General features: G+C 40.6%; 1 non-coding gene across 1 annotated transcript; it reads left to right on the plus strand.

Moving 5' to 3' along the window:
- The first annotated feature begins 381 nt into the window (after positions 1 to 381).
- On the plus strand, positions 382 to 488 carry LOC125169165 (U6 spliceosomal RNA). The gene has a single exon (XR_007153497.1). It is a non-coding gene; the product is annotated as a U6 spliceosomal RNA (small nuclear RNA).
- Positions 489 to 17,730: the final 17,242 nt, after the last annotated feature.

Below are 17,730 nucleotides of genomic sequence, written 5' to 3' on the forward strand. Positions count from 1 at the left end.
AGAATCACTGTTTTCTCTCTTCCTCTCCCTTTCTATTGCCATGAGTTCATGGATTGTTATTTATGCCATATTTTACACTCAAGTGTAGTCATTACTCATTTTGATGCTCAATCTGTCCCCAATTTGGCCAGTGTCCTTTAGACAGGCCGCATCCCTGTTTAAGCACTTCCTTGCTTAATATCCCAGGCTCACTTTGTCCTTTCACCACAGATCAGGTTTCTTTTAGTGAAGAAACATAGAAGCCAAGATCCAGACATTAGGTATGCTCAGTGCACAAGGCCTCTCAATGAATAGTTGTTTTAAATTGAGATGTAATTCACATACCATAAAATTACCCCTTAAAAAGTGAATAATTCAAAATGCATATTGAAACCACAATGAGTGCTCCCTTCAGCAGCACACATACTAAAACTGGAACAATACAGAGCAGATTGGTATGGCCCCTGCACAAAGATGACACACAAATTTGTGAACTGTAAAAAAAAAAAAAAAAAAAAAAAAATCCACGGTGAGATACCATTTTACATCTGTTAAGATGGCTATCATAAGAGGGGCACCTGGGTGGCTCAGTCGGTTAAGTGCTTGACTTCAGCTCAGGTCATGATCTCTCCACCTGTGGGTTTGAGCCCCACGTCGGGCTCTGTGCTGACAGCTCGGAGCCTGGAGCCTGCTTCCGATTCTCTGTCTCCCTCTCTCTGCCCCTCCCCAACTCATGCTCTGTCTCTCTCCCTCTCTCTGTCAAAAATAAATAAACGTTAAAAAAACAATTAAGAACAGAACCTCCATATGACCCAGCAATTCCAGTCTTAGGTATATACTCCTAAGTATTGAAAGCAGGGTGTTGGGGGGGAGAAAAAAGGCATTTGAACAACCGTGTTCATCGTAGCATTATTCACAATAGCCAGAGAATGGAAGAAACCTAAGTGTTTGTCAAATGAAGGGATAAACATAATATTATCTTGCCTTGAAAAGGAAGGATATTCTGCCACATGCTCCAACATGGATGAAACGGGAGGACATCACGCTCAGTGAAATGAACCTGTCACAAAAAGATAAAGAGTATGAGTCCATTTACACCAGGACCCTCAAGAAGTCCAGCTCAGGACTGGGAGAGGAGAGAGCGGAGGGTTATTGTTTAATGGGACACGGAATTTCGGTTTTTGCAAAACAGAAAGAGTTCCGGAAACGGATGCAGGTGATGGTTGCTCAGCGACAGGAACGTGCTTAACGCCACAGAACCCATACACCTAAGCGCTGTTGAAATGATACATTTTATTTTACGTATATTTTGCCACAAGTTTTGCAAACTCAGCGATTTGTAGTGTGTTCACGGAGACATAGTGCTGTCACCCCCTGTAGTTTTGGAACATTCTTATCACTGCCCAAAGAAACCTGGTATTAGCGATTACTGGCAATTACTGCCAGCAGTCGCTCTCCAGTCCCCGTTTCTCCTCAGCGCTGAATCCACTTTATATCTCTATACATTTCCCTCTTCTGGACATTTTATACAAAGGATACAATAAAGCCTATAGCTTTTATGTCTGTCACACTGCATAGTATTTTCAAAGTTCATCCGTGTTGGCATGTGTCAGTTATTTCGTTCCTTTTCAGGGCCAAACAGTATTCCATTGTATGGATATACCACATTTGTTTATTCATTAGTATAAGTCATTATATTAGTAAGTTGGTGGATATTTGGCTTGTTTCCATTTTTGGCTTGTAAGAAAAATGCTGCCATGAACATTAGTGTGTAAGTTTTTGTGTGAGCATATTGAGCATATATTTATATTTTTCTTGACTATACACCGAGGAGTGGAATTGCTGGGTTATATGGTCATTCTAGGCTTAACTTCTTTGAGAAAAGATTTTTTTTTTTAATTTTTAAAAAATCTCTGTATCCAGGATGGGGCTTGAACCTATAACCCTGAGATCAAGAGTCACATGCTCTACCAACTGAGCAAGCCAGGTGCCTCTTTCTTTTTCTTTCTTTCTTTCTTTCTTTCTTTCTTTCTTTCTTTCTAAAGATTAAAAAATTAAAAAAAATTTCTTTTTTACCATTTGTTCATTTTTGAGAGACAGAGACAGAGCACGAGTGAGGGAGGGGCAGAGAGAGAGGGAGACACACAGTCTAAAGCAGGCTCCAGGCTCCGACCTGTCAGCACAGAGCCAGACACGGGGCTCGAACTCACAAACTGCGAGCGAGATCATGACCTGAGCCGAAGTCGGACGCTTAACCGACTGAGCCATCCAGGCGCCCCTAAAACTTTTTTTGAGTAATATGCTTAGCTTTTTACTGTTTTCCCCAGTGGCTGCAACATTTTACATTCCTACCAGTGTATGAGGGTTTTGAATTGTTTTTTGAGTAGTTTTATTAATGCCGTTTTCTAATTTTTCTAAAGAGGATCTGTAAATTGGCTTTACTCATACAGCTTGGTGCTTTGTTTTGCTTTGCCAATTTGTAATAAAATGAGCTAGAAATGCCTCATGTGTGAAAAAATGAGCTATTTTAATAAGAAAATATATAATTCAACTTCTGTTATCTCTAATCCAAATTCTTTTTTTATTCAACCCTAACGCCTGTGGCCTCCTGACTACTTGCCGACTCGGACAGGTGAGTGTGAGGACAATCCTCAGACTTGGTACCTAGTGCCAGATAGACTGTTCGGCACAGCATCCCTCCCACCCCTTTTCCGCAATGCAGAGCAGCCAGGAACTACATTTCCCAGAATGCCCCCACTTGGAGGTTGGCGTTTGCATGAAAGGAATTCAGGGGAAATTTGGCAGGTAGAAGGGAAAGGGAACCTGTTATTCTCCAGAGGTGGTGACAGCCAGATGCTCAGCAGATGCGCGTCACAGAGGCTGCCCGGCAAGCTCTCGGGGAACCCCTGCTTCGGCTGAGACCTCCAGCGTCCACCTGTGCCTTCGCAGCCGTTGTCCCAGCTCTGCTCCCTCCCTGCTCGTCCAACAACCGTGTAAACCCCTACTGCTGTGTTAAACCTGTAGACCCAGAAGACGTGAAGTGGCTTGTGTTGTCCTGAACAAACCCTGAATAGTACATATGGGGCAGAGGTACCATTTAACGTGTAATATATTTACAGTATAATGAGGGGGGATGTGGTGTGTCTAGAGACAGTGTTTTTGCACCAGTGGGAAATTTCTGTTTTGGAGGCAAACTGGAGTCAGCCTTGCTAGTCTTAATTTATTATGAGCATTAAAAAAAAAAAATGTAAAAAAAAAGAGTTGTTGAAAACTCATTGTAAGCTTTATTTAATGGTAGAATAATAATCCATCAAACAGATATCCTATGATATAACAAATTAGTCCCATACTGTTGGCATTTGGGTTATTATTTAAAATCATTTGGGCGATTACGAATAATCCTGAAAAGAGTGACTCTTATGATTATTTCCTTTAGAAAGATTCCAAAAAGTGCTATTTCTGGTTCGAAGAATATAAACATATCAACGATTATGAATACACATTGTTAGATTGGTTTTCAGAAATATAGCAATTTACACTCCTACAAGTAGTGACCAAGAATTTGTCTTGCCTGCCTATGCCTGCCATCAGATACTAGAATGTAACAATAATGTTTGCTAATTGGATAGGTAAAATTTCAGGTTTAGTTTTTATTCACTTGTTGATTAGCCATTGTGTTCCTCCTCCTCTTCCTTCCCTTCCTAACTCCTATGCCTCCCTTCCCCCTCCTTCTTCCTTTCTCCTCCCCTCCCCTCCCTTCTCTTCTCCTCTCTTTTATCCCTTCCCTTTTTTCTTTCTTTCCTTCCTTTTTTCTCTTTTCCTCCCTCCTTCATCCCTTCTATTCTTCCTTCCTTTCTAGAATTCACATGCTTTGCCTATAAATCTGTCAAACACTGTATTTTTGTAAATTCCCCCAACTTCCTGTTGTGTTTAATTTTGTTTGCATATAATTTTATTATGTATCTTAATATTTTTGTGTAGCAAAAATCTATTCCTTTAGAGTTCCTAACACTGCTTTCAATATTAGTTTATTTGCCATTCAGAAATAAATGCTAACCTCTATTTTCTGTTACTTATGGCTTGATTTAAAATTATGGCTTGACTTTATACATTAATTACCTCTTTCACTTACCTGAACTTGGGGGCAGGGTATAAACTACAGAAGAAGGTCTAACTTAACTTCCTCCTGAAACAACTAGTTGCTTGAGCACCCTTTGGACAAATCCTACCTTTATGTAGTTATATTTTTGGATTCTAAATGTGGTTCTTTTAAATAATTAACACATGCATGTTGAAGAAAGTTCAAACACCTCAGAAATGCACTATGTGGAAAATGAAAGAATCCTACTCCTTAGAGTAACCACTGCTGATGATTTAGTGAATTTTTTTAAATGTAGCTTTTTAAATTGAGGTATAGATTATAAAAATAATATGCATAGATCTTAAATGTACAGTTCGATCAGTTTTGACACATACACATGCACATATAACCATCAGCCAATCAAACTATAAAACATTTCTGGACCCAAAAAGTTCTCTCCTGTCCCTTTCCAGTCAATCTTTATTTCCCCAAAGCAATAAGTATTCTAATTTCAATTTCTTTGGTTTTGTTTTGACTCTTCTTAAACTAAATATAAGTGGAATCATAAGTATAAATTGACGGTGTCTGGCTTCTTTCACTCAACATAATTCCTTTTTTTTTTTTTAATGTTTACTTTTGAGAGAGAGAGCACAAGGGGGGTGGGGTGGGGCAGAGAGAGAGAGGGAGACACAGAATCCGAAGCAGGCTCCAGGCTCTGAGCTGTCAGCACAGATCCGGTCGCGGAGCTCAAACTCATGAACCATGAGACCATGACCTGAGCCAAAGTCAATGCTTAGCTGACTGAGCCACCCAGGTACCCCTCAACATAATTCTTTTGAGAGTCATTCATGTTATTCTGTGTATCAGCAGTTCTATTTATAGCTGAAGTTTTCCAATGCGTGGATAAATCACAATTTATTTATCCATTCACCTATTGATGGACACATGGGTTCTTTCAGTTTGGGGCTATGTCAAATTAATCTGCTTAAGAACATTCTAATAAAAGACTTTTTATGGGCACTTTGAGGAGTGGAATTATGGGGGCATAGGGTACGTGTAACTTTGATGTTATAAGAAACTGACATACACTTTTCCAAAGTGGCTGTACCATTTAACCATCCACCCACAGTAGGGAACAGCTGATCCACATCCTTGCCAAAACTCGATCTTATCTTGTACGTGTGTGTGATCATACTTTTAATATATTTTGTTAAAGTTGTAGCACAGTCACAAAAGTTGCAGCTACTGTACAAAGAACATTTTCCTTTGCCAACGTGATGCTCCATGTTCCCCTAATTCTTTAGTGTGTATTTTACACAATCAAGGACATTCTTCTACATGACAATCAAAATTAGGGAGTTAATCTTGGTGCACTGCAGAGATCTAATCCTCAGACACTATTCAAGCTTTAACAATTGTCCTAATAATGTTCTTTCTAGTAAAAGAATCCTGTTCAAAAAGTATATGGTGCATTTAGTTGTCAAATTTCTTTTTTTTTTTTTTAATTTTTTTTTCAACGTTTATTTTTATTTTTGGGGGGACAGAGAGAGACAGAGCATGAACGGGGGAGGGGCAGAGAGAGAGGGAGACACAGGATCGGAAACAGGCTCCAGGCTCTGAGCCATCAGCCCAGAGCCTGACGCGGGGCTCGAACTCACGGACCATGAGATCGTGACCTGGCTGAAGTCGGACGCTTAACCGACTGCGCCACCCAGGCGCCCCATGTCAAATTTCTTTAGTCTTCATTAAACGGGAACTTTTCTCAGGTTGCCTTTCCTAAAGATTTAAAGTTTCCAAGCCAATTATATTGTAGAATGGCCTCAAATTTGGGGGCTGTTTGATGTTTCTTCATAATCGTATCCATGTTATACACTTTGGCAAGATTATCATAGAAGGTACGTGACTTTAATTTGTCCTTACTGATAATATTGACTCTGATCATTTGAATAAGGTGGCGTCTACATGTCTTCTCCAATATAAAGTTACTCTTTTCTCTTTGCAATTTATATTTTTGTAGGGAAGTACTCTGATATTAGGTAACTAATTGCTTTGCAAACTTCCAGTTTGTTCATTTATTAATTTATATCTGCACGGACTTGTGTTTTCCAATGTTCTTCAGTAGGTAATAATCTCTTACTATCATTGTTTATTTTGATACTCAAATTGTACCATATTTGGCCCTATAAAGTGACTTCTGTGTCCTTTTGAAATGTCCCTATCATTCTTGGAACAATTCTCTGCTTTCTGGCACAAGAACATTCACTATTGCCGTGAACGTCTTCTGCCTACCTCTGGAATCAGCCATTTATCCAAGGAGTCTTTGTTTCTTTTAATGGAAGATGGTATTTAGAAACCAAGATTTAGGCACTTCATGTGCTCATTGTTATTAGCATATCACTGCTCCAAGGCCTCTCTCAGGAGAAAACTAGGGAATATGTGGATGGATACATACACACACACACACACACACACACACACACACACACACACACACACACCTATGCACACACTTACATCTATGTTTATTTCCATACCCCCTTTACATTGATTGAAAACCATGAGTCTACACCAATACTTCCAATTTTAACACAACTCATATGGTGGGGTTCACTTTTGTTTTTCCACTTTCCATATTTTTAGCTCTTTTCTCTGACATATGTTATCATTATATTCATTTATTTGATCAATACACTGAATATATCCAATCTCCCATGTCCACTGCTATCTCCTCCCCAGTGTGGTCACCCTTCTCACTATTTCTACCAGCATACCCTCCTCTCCTTGCTCAGGTTCTGAGACCCTGCTTTGGGCCACCTGTCCAAGTGGATGACCTCCTTAGTCCACTTAGACTCTGACTTCCATGCTGGGTCACCCTCACACGGATACCTTCTCATTCAGCTTGGGCTCTAACTCCCCATGTTAGGCTATCTCCCATTATGGACTCTGGGCTCTTCCTCTTCAGCCTCTGACATCTAATACCGGGCTTCCCTCTGTGTGAGCACCTGTCCCAAGTTGCTTATGCTCTAATATGCCATGTTGAACTGTTCCTAAACATCCTTGCCCCCTAACCCTGCTAGAGTCCTGATACACTGTTCTAACCCAATGAGGCTGCCCCTTCCCCCAAATCTCCATCATGTGGCACCTACCTTGCTCTGTTCCACATAATAATTTTAGGACTGAATCATTTGGGAAGTGAAGGGACAGAGCAAAGGGTATGGACCTATTGTCATTCCTTTAAATTTTAGTTATTCTATAGGGTATGACATAGTCTTTATGTTTTTAGAGTGCAGATCTCTGATTAATGATACAAGCTTCTTTTACGTGCTTATTGGCCATTCGTACCTCTTCTTTTGTCAGGTGTCTACTTGATTTGAGAGAGTTCTTCATATATTCTGGATTCAGGTCCTTTTTAAACGTATACCTTGAGAATGTATTCAACCACTCTGTGGCTTGCCTTTTTATTATCTTAATGGTGAAATTTTTACTTTTTATGAAGTCCAACTTATGAGTTTTAATTTTATGGCTAGTGTTTCTGTATTCCATCCAAAATATCTGCCTACTCCAAGCTCATGAGGATATTCTTCTGTGTTTCCTTTTAAAAGCTTTAAAATTTAGATTTTATGTTTAGATCTCTGATCCACCCCAAATTAATGTTTGTTTATGCTGTGAGACAAAGGCCAAGGTTATTTTTTTCCATGCAGATACCCAGTTGTACCTATACTTTTTGTTAAAAAAGATTTTCATTTTCTAATGAATGACCTTGAATCTTTTGTCAAAAAACAATTATTGTATACATGTGGATTTGTTTCTGTATTCTCTATACTGTTACATTGATCTGTAGTTTACTAAGATACCAACACCCCTGTTGTACTTGATTATTGTAACATTATAATCAGGTAGTGTAAGTCCTTCACTTTTGTTTTCTTTTTCAAGATTGTTTCTGCTAGGTCCTTTGGGTTTCCATATAAATTGTAGAATCAGCTTGTTGATTAGCCAAAAAAATGCTACTTGGGAATTTGATTAGGACTGTGTTGAATCTAAGGTGCCTGGGTGGCTCAGTCAAGTAAGCGTACGACTTTGGCTCAGGTCATGATCTCATGGTTTGTGAGTTCGAGCACCTCATCGGGCTCTGTACTCCAGCTCAGAGCCTGGAGCCTGCTTCAGATTCTGTGTTTCCCTCTCTCTGCCCCTCTCCCACTTCTGTGCACGTGCGCACTCTTTCTCTCTCTCAAAAATAAATAAACATTAAAAAAATTTAATGAAATTTTAAAAAAAGGACTACGTTGAATCTATAGGTCAAATTGGGGAAAACTGCCATCTTAATAATATCAAATTTTTTATTCAATGACCATTACACATATCATTTTATTTAGGTCTTTGCTAAATCTTCTCACAATGTTCATAGTTTGCAGTATATAGGCATACCAGAGGTACTATGGGTTTAGTTCCAGACCACCACAATAAAGTGAATAAAACAATAAAGATTCAGGTGATTTTTTTGGTTTCCCAGTGCACAGATAAGTTATGCTTATTTACACTACAGTCTATTAAGTGTGCAGTTAGTATCATGTCTAAAAAACAATGTACATTAAGTAAAAAATACTTTGCTGCTAAAAGATGCTAACCATCACATGAGCTTTTAGTGAGTCATCAACTTTTTGCTGGTGGATGGTCTTGTTTGATGTTGATGGCTGCTGACTGATCAGGGCAGTAATGACTGAAGGGTGGGGTGGCTGTGGCAATTTCTTCAAGTAAGACAACAACAAAGTTTGCTACAATGACTGACTCTTCCTTTCGTAAACGATTTCTCTGCAGCATGTGAGGCTGTTTCATGGCATTTTCAAAATTGGAAATCTATCTTTTAGTCTTTCAAGATTGGAATCTATCCTTTCAAACCCTGCTGCTGCTTTATCAACTAACTTTGTGTCATATTCTAAATCCTTTGTTGTCATTCCAACCATCTTCACAGCATCTTCGCCGGAAGTGGATTCCATCTCAAGAAACCGCCTTCTTTGCTCACCCATGAGAAGCAGCTCCTCGTCCATTAAGTTCTATCCTGAGACTGTAGCCATTCAGTCCTGTCTTCAGATTCCACTTCTAATTCCAGCTCTCTTGCTATTTCTACCACATCCACAGTTACTTCTTCCACTGGAGACTTGACGCCTCCAAGTCCTCCACGTGGACTGGAATCCAAACTTCTGTTGACGTTGATATTTCATGGTCCTCAATCCCGGGGTGTGACCTTTCTGGAGTCTCCATGCGTGCCTCCGTATTCATGAATGTTTATACATTCTGCATTAGGCTGGGCCTAACCTCCCCTGTCTCCTTCCCCTGATAGTGAAGCCTCTGAAGTCTGTTTGGCAATCACCTCCTGGAAACTGTTCCCCGCTGGGTCTCCTGGAGTCTTGCCCTGCTCATACACAGCTTACCCGTGGGCCAAGTACTCAGGGGAAGTTTGGATGCAATGGTGGAGGATTCCTTCTCTGCAACTCCCTCCTCCCAGGCACCTTGCCCTCCATACCCAGCAGTGTTAGAGGGCTTGCGCTCTGACCTCTGTTTCCTCTGCCCAGAGACGTTGCTGCTCCCTGCCTGGGCTCCACGTCCCTGTGCTGGGATGAATGCAAGGCTGACCTCATGCGCTTCCCTTTTCTGAAGGGTAATAACCCTGCCTTGGTTTCTGTTCAAAGCCCGCAGTTGTTGTCTTATACAATTGTCTAGCTTCTATTGTTGTTTACAGCAGGAAGGTGAGTCCAATGTCAGGCACTCAATCATAACTAGAGCTGGAAGTCAAGAGAATTCATTTTTTAAAAGGAATTAATTTAAAGAACCGTTCTGTTTTTTCCCATCTCTCACTCTAGTGTGAGGCTAAACACATAAAGCCTCTTACCAAATAGTCTCTGTCAAATTCAAATCCCACGTCGAAAGTCCTTTATTTTCACACCTTCCAGAAAACAATGAATAGCTTAATCAAATATACTCATCCTCACCTTTGCTAAATTTCCTGCTCATATAATTGGAGTAAGCCTGCAACACTGACATACTGATGTTCATATTTATAGACCATGAGAGGTGGAAATTAGATTTCTTTGGTCAGAGACAGAACATGGCAGTGAAAGTGCTCAGAACTCCAGCTGTTAAAGGAGAGTGAAACAGACGAGCTTTGTCTTCTCATTCCCTCTTTTTGAAAATAATCAGAATTTTTTTTTCCCGGTTGTATTGAGATATAATGAACACATAACATGGTATTAGCTTCAGGGGTGTAACATGATGATTCGATATATGCACATATTGTAAAATGATCACCACAGTAAGTTTCGTCAGCTTCCATCACCACAAATGGTTACAATTGTGTGTGTGTGTGTGTGTGATGAGAACTTTTAAGATCTACTCTCTTAGCAGCTTTTCAATATATGATACAGTAGTAACTGCAGTCACCATGCTGTACAATAAATCCCCAGAACTTATAAACTGGAAGTTTATACCATTTGACTACCTTCACACATTTTGTCCAACCTCCTGACCCCTCCCTCTGACAACCACAATCTTATTCTCTGTACCTATGACTTTGGTTTTTTTTAAGATTCCACACCTAAGTGAGATCATATAATATTTCTTTCTCTGTCTGACTTATTCCACTTACAACGAGTTAGCATACTTTCAAGTTCTGTCCGTGTTGTTGCAAAATTTCCTACTTTTTTATGACTGAGTTATAGATAAACAGATAGATCTCACATTTTTCTTTCCCATTCATCCACTGATGCACACTTAGGTTATTTCCATGTCTTAGCTACTGTAAATAATGCTGCAGTGAATGTGAGGGTACAGATATCTTTTCAAGATAACGATTTCCTTTCCTTCAGATATATTCCAGAAGTGGAATTGTTGGATCATATGGTAGCTCTTTTTTTAATTTTTGAGGAAACTCCATACTGTTTTCCATAGTGGCTTCACCAATTTACATTTCCAACAGTGCACGAGGGTTCCCTTTCCTCACACATCCTCACCAACGCTTGTTATCTCTTGTCTTTTCGATACTAGGCCTTCTGGATAGGTGTGAGGTGATATCTCTGTGTGGTTTTGATTTGCATTTCCCTGATGATTAGTGATGTTGAGTACCTTTTCATGTACCTGTTGGCCATTTGTAGGTCTTCTTTGGAAAATGTCTATTCGGATCCTCTTCCCATCTGTTTGTTTAAAAGATGTTATTTTTCAGCAATCTCCACACCCAACGTGAGGCTTCAACCCACAACCCTGAGATCAAGAGTTGTATGCTCCACCGACTGAGCCAGGCACCCCACTCTGTCCATTTTTTATCATTGGATTGTTTGTTATTCAGTTGTATGTGTTCTTTATATATTTTGGATATTATCCCCTTCTCAGATGTATGGTTTACAAATATTTCCTCCCATTTTGTAGGTTGCCTTTTCATTTGCTGATGGTTTCCTTTGCTGTGCAGAAGCTTTTTAGCTTGATGTAGTCCCACCTATTTATTTTTGCTTTGGTCGCTTTTGCTTTTGGTGTCACATCCAAAAAGTCATTGTCAAGACCAATGTCAAGGAGTTTACCCCTTATGTTTTCTTCTAGGAGTTTCATGGTTTCACATCGTTGAGCTTTGCCATCTCATTCCTTCTTGCTTTTTGAAGAATGCAAAACTCAAAGGAAGGAAAATTGTGTATCCTCTTTAAAATTGGCATAGACACAAAATTAGAGTTAGTGAGCTCTGTAATTCCCATCTCTCTTACGAATTGCTTTTAAGACAATTCAATCCTTGGGTGGGAACCTAAAATAAAAGACAAGACAATTCCTGGGTAGAAGCCTAAAATAAAAATTTTATAGTAGGAAAGCTTCTGTGTTATGCTCATAGAAACAAGGATTTATTCTTGCTTCCCTCATGTTAGAAAGAATACTTTACTTAGCAATCCGTTTCAATTGCTATTTACTTGACACTGAAGATTAAAGTTATTGAAATGTGTCAAAGGGGCTTTTTAAAAATAGGGTGCCCAGTATGTTCAAAACATTTATTTAGTTACTGAATATATACCGACTATTTAATGCTCCAGTAAGGCAGGGGTAACAAAAATGTGTTCAACATTATTCTTATCTTCAGGGACTTATTGTGGGAGGGGTCGATAAAAAAGCACCTGGAAGCACCAGCCCCCTGCTGCCCTTGACCTGTTACAGAAGGTCAAGGTGAGCAAAGATCTTGTTTGTTTGGGTGGATCATAAAAGGTTTCACGACAGCAGTGGCATCAAATTTGGTCTTAAATTCTGGGTGGAGTTTTGACTGGTGCAAAAAATAAATAAATAAAAGAATATGTAAGCTGGGAGAAACATATAGTGCAAGATAGAAAAGAAGGGAATAGCAGAAGGTCCAGTTTGTCTGGAAACTAGAGAGAACAGGGAGAAGATAGTGTGGGATCTCCTTGTTGGGAGTTTCAGTGCCAGGCTGTGGCGGGGGGGGGGGGGGGGGGGGAGGGTGTAGGCCACCAGGAGCCAGAGGCTGTTGGTCATGGGAGTATTGTAACCACAGCTCAGAACAACATTCATCTGGCCATAAGAGGATATTGGGACCTCAGGGCAAGCGAGGGCCCACAGGAGAGTTTCCAATTACGTGGGTAGAAAGTCTTGGACACTGTGGTGAGTTCACATAAAATTAATATGTAATGTGAAGGACTCCCCTATATTCTGAATGAGTCCTCTCTACATTACCATTTTTAAAAGTCTATAAATAAATGATAAATGCCCATGTTCACTACAGCCTTATTTACACTAGCTAAGACATGGAAACAACGTAAGGGACCATCAGCGGATGAACGGACAAAGAAAATATATAAACATATATTTATATATGTGTGTATGTATGTGTATGTGTATGTGTGTGTATATACATCTCTCAACCATAAAAAATTTTTTTTATCTGGCAAAAGTAAAATTTGGTAATCCTATGTTGGTCCTTAAAACACTTTTTTTTGAAACATTTTTGGTGGAAAAAACAGAAGCCTGGGAACTTTAGGTCGCATTTGGTCAATGTAGACATGAGGGAGACAGGAGCTGGGTCAAGCGCTCTTAGCGTAGAGTAAATGGCTGAAAGGGACAAAGAGTTTTGGGAAATCAGACTCAGAAGACAGGCAACCGTTTGGCTATGTGAGTCAACAGAGGACAACGCCAAGGGTGCGACGGACAAAAACAGGAGAGTGAGGAGCACGATGGTATTTTGGTGGAGGCAAAGCAGGCAGAGGCTGACAGGGAAGATTAGTTTGGGGAATGTTCTGTGGATGTTCCTGAGGAGAGCTGTTTGGAACTGTCTCACGGGCAATGGAAATGTCAGTGTGGAGCTCGCGAGGGAGGCTCATTTATTGATGAGATGACAGACATTTATTTTACACCTACTATGAACCGAGCATTATATGTGGGGAAAGAGATATTTGTGTGTCATTTATGTAGACTCTCTTACAATGATCTTTTCTTCATTAAGTCCTTGTTATTTAACACAATTCTTTTATGCCTGCTTTATGGTGCTTCTGAGAACCTATGATTCAAAGATACACTGCAAACACAATAATAAATATCTCAAATTTGCAATGCATCTACAAAATCATAAATGGACAGAAAACTAAGACAGGAAAAGCAACTTTATTAGTGTATTAGTTAGCATAGGCTTGCAGTAATAAATAGATCAAGCATGTAATGGCCCAGCACCATGGAAGTTTCTGTCTCGGTCACAGTTTATCTCTTGATTAGCAAGTGAATAGGTTGGTAGACCAGCTCTGCTTAGAGACCCAAGCTGCGGAAGGCTCCACCCTCAAGAACAACACATGGCTTCTAACTAAGGTCACTGTCACCTGCATCTCAGTCGGCTTGCGTGGGAGGTATAAGGCCTCAAACCGGCAAACGTCACTTCTCAGAACGCTTTGCTGCCTAAGACTCGGTCATATGGCCTGCTCTAACTACTAGGGCAGCTGGGAAGCATAGTCAAACTTTGTGTCCAGGAAGAAGAGGAAATAGATTTTGTTGAATAATTAGTAGCCTGCCACAATTTGCATCAAATCGTCTGAGTAAATGTTACATTTAAATAAAAAAAAGCACTTGGTCACGAAGAGCATGTTGTGTGTCAACGGACAGCATCTTTAGCACTGCCTCTCTGGAGAGAAGTTATTGCCATTCCTGAGGAACTTCTATTCGTGTAACAGTTAGGCCATGCTTTAATAGTTATAAATATCAAACGAGAAAACAGCTGAATGCCTAGACCATTGTTGAGAGTCTTTGCAAGGTTATCATTTGCTTTTTCTCACCGAAAGCAATCTATGCTAAGTGACCTGAGAAGATGGGGGGCAAGAGGAAAGAGGCAGTACCCCAGGATTAATATGTTTTCTATCAGCAGATCCTCTGCAGCCTTCCTCTCTGTTCCCAGGAAGATGGCCTCTTTGATGTGTTTGTGGTTTTGACATTTTTTCTCACCATCAGCATTTTTTTTCTTCAAAATTGTCCTTAAAGTGACTGCATCCTTTTATGATCCCTTACTTAGCCTGTGACCACTTGCCTACTCCCCATAACTTTTTACAACAAATCTCATCCACTTCAGCTTAGTTCTGCACTGGAGCCTGAACCTGTGCTCAGAGCAGTGCATTGAAACCCACTGTCAGTAATGCATCGCTACTCAAGATCTTAGATCACTAGATATCCAGAGATTGCTGTGTTCAGTCATGAAATATAACACGTAGATCACTCCTATCTTTGGTGTGTTCCTCAGGACTAAATTCCTTGTGACTTAAGATCAAGTATCTCTACCGGGATCCTTCTTCTCAAAGTCCCAGAGTTATCATCAGCTCTGTTTTGGTTAAGTATTTCATTGACATGAACAATAATATATATACACACACACACACACACACACACACACACACATATATATATCACTTATTATGGCTTAGGATTTGGACAGGGAAGCATTTGTAAGGAAATGAAGGGAATCAAGGATTTCAGATTTTTAGCTCTGTTTTAGGTTGACCCTAGGAAGATGCTGCAGTCTTAGTCTGATTGGGCTGTTACTACAAAATACCAAATTGGGGAGCGCCTGGGTGGCTCAGTCGGTCAGGCGTCCAATTTCGGCTCAGGTCATGATCTTGCGATTTGTGGGTTCAAGCCCTGCGTCTGGCTCTGTGCCGACGGCTCAGAATCTGGAGCCTGCTTCGGATTCTGTGTCTCCCTCTCTCTCTGCCCCTCTCCCATTCATGTTCTGTCTCTCTCTCTCAAAAATAAACACTTAAAAATTTTTTTTAAATATCAAATTGGGTGGTTTAGGAACAAAACAAAACATTTATTTTTCACGGTTCTGGAGGCTAAAAGTCTGAGATCAGGTACCACCGTCTTCCGAGTTGCTCTGTGGGTCTTCTTTAATAAGGGCGCTAATCTCAGTCCTGAAGGTCCAGCCTCATGACTTGGTCACCTCCTACTTGGAGGCCCCTCCTCCTCATATCATCACCTTGGGGATTAGGATTTCATTATGTGAATTTGGGGGAAACACATTCAGACCATAGCAAGTCTTTTCCTGGTAAGTAGTAGAGAGCCAGAGAGGAGCTAAGACAGGGGTAATTCGGGTCATTAAGAAACATTCACAGTATTATTCAACCAGAACGCTTTAGTGTATTTTACTTTTGGTCACCTCACGTCAGAATACTCTTTGGGCAGAATCCTGAAACAGATAGGAGGCAGGGTCACACATCCCACTGTAGAAGCTAAAGAGGGCAGATAATCATTTTCCCTGATAGCCGGGACATCTGCAAATGTTCCTGCCAAGGGCTCTGAACCTTGAGGGAGTCACACAAAAATGGAGGCTCCTGAGAGATCATTTGCAGCAATGGAGGGGGGCAGAGTCCACAGTCCAGATACCACTTCTGAGGTATGGGGGGGGGGTTCCTCTGCAGACTATACATGGAACACCATCTTGGCAATCCCAGGCTGCCCAGCTTCCCGTTTCCTGCTCTTTTCCCGGACCCTGTTCTGCTTAGGCTCTGTGATAGCCTTATATGAAATTATTTTCTGCTTGCACGGGTCAGGGAAAGCTTCTGTTGTCTGCAGCCAAGAATTCCAACTAGCACAAGCATCCCTCAAATCTGCTATACCTATATTTCCATTACAAATAACTTTATCTCATTGCAAAAGTTATCAACTGAAAAAACATAAACAAGAAAACACTGTAACCCCATCACCCATAGAGAAACTCTGTAAAAAAATATTTGAAACATTTTCTGGCACACTCTCCCAAACTTTTTTCCTGGGCACATGAATATATTGTTTCTTTCTTTAGCTGTTATAAAAAGTGCTACACACCGCAATCCACAGGCTTGGTGTTTGCCTGCTATTTGGCCTCATCTATAGCATTGCTTCTCCATACGAAAAGAAACACAGGGGCACCTGGGTGGCTCAGTCAGTTAAGCATCCAACTTCAGTTAGGTCACGATCTCACGGTTTGTGAGTTCGAGCCCCGCATCAGGTTCTGTGCTGACAGCTCAGAGCCTGGAGCCTGTTGCAGAATCTGTGTCTCCCTCTCTCTCTGCCCTTGCCCCACCTGCACTGTCTCTCTCAAAAATAAATAAACATTAAAAATAAATTTAAAAAAAAAGAAGAGAAAAGAAACACAGACATAATGAGTTAGTCTAGCCTAGTAAAGAATACTTGTCACACTCAACTCAAGTTCCCTTCGAATATATGTAGAAGAGCACCTGGGTGGCTCAGTCTGGCTCTTGGTTTTGGCTGAGGTCATGATCTCATGGTTTGTGACTTTGAGCCGGGTGTCGGGCTCCTTGCTGACAGGGCAGAGCCTGCTTGGAATTCTCTCTCTCTCTGCCGAGAAAGAGGGAGAGAGAGAGAGGGAGAGAGAGAGAGGGAGAGAGAGAGAGAGAGAGAGAAAGAGAGAGAGAGAGAGAGAGAGAGGGAGAGAGAGGGAGAGAGAGAGAGGGAGAGAGAGAGAGAGAGAGAGAGAGAGAGAGAGAGAGAGAGAGAGAGAAAGAGGGAAAGAGAGAGAGGGAGAGAAAGGAGAGAAGCAAAGGCATATAAAATGATTTCAGGTGAATTCTTGGGACAGAACTAATCTAGCAGGGGAAAGCCTGTGCTCCTCTGGTGGGTAAAAGTCCTCAAACACCTAACATGGCTATCTTTGTTCGGTCATGTGCAAATAAAGGCATAATTTTTAGATTCAAGTTGCTGGGATTCAGGAATTCCAGAGAAAATTTCGGGTATAGGTATACTCTCCTGAGGACCTGCTATTTCAACTAGAAATTCATTTAAAAATGGCTGATTTCTCAGAATGCATGAAATTGATCTCTAATTCAAGAAGAGTTGTAGAGTTTATATTTTAAAGTAATTACTTATAGGTACAAATAGTAAACTATTGTCACAAAGGAGATAATCTGAGAGGACAGTTTTGCTATGTACTTTTACAATTACAAACACTACTGGCAAATACTAAAAATATTAAAAGTTCTTAGAAAGTCTGTTCTCTACCGCCTATATCTTAATAGACTTTAGTACCTTTTTCTTCAGTGGCAAACTTCAACTGCAGATAGATTAAAACAAATGAGTAGGGGGGTGCCTGGGTGGCTCAGTCGATTAAGCATCTGACTCTTGATCTCAGCTCAGGTCTTGATCCCAGGGTTGTGTGTTCAAGGCCC

Source organism: Prionailurus viverrinus, chromosome B3, assembly GCF_022837055.1.
Source record: "Prionailurus viverrinus isolate Anna chromosome B3, UM_Priviv_1.0, whole genome shotgun sequence".
In the NCBI taxonomy this organism is placed as follows: domain Eukaryota; kingdom Metazoa; phylum Chordata; class Mammalia; order Carnivora; family Felidae; genus Prionailurus; species Prionailurus viverrinus.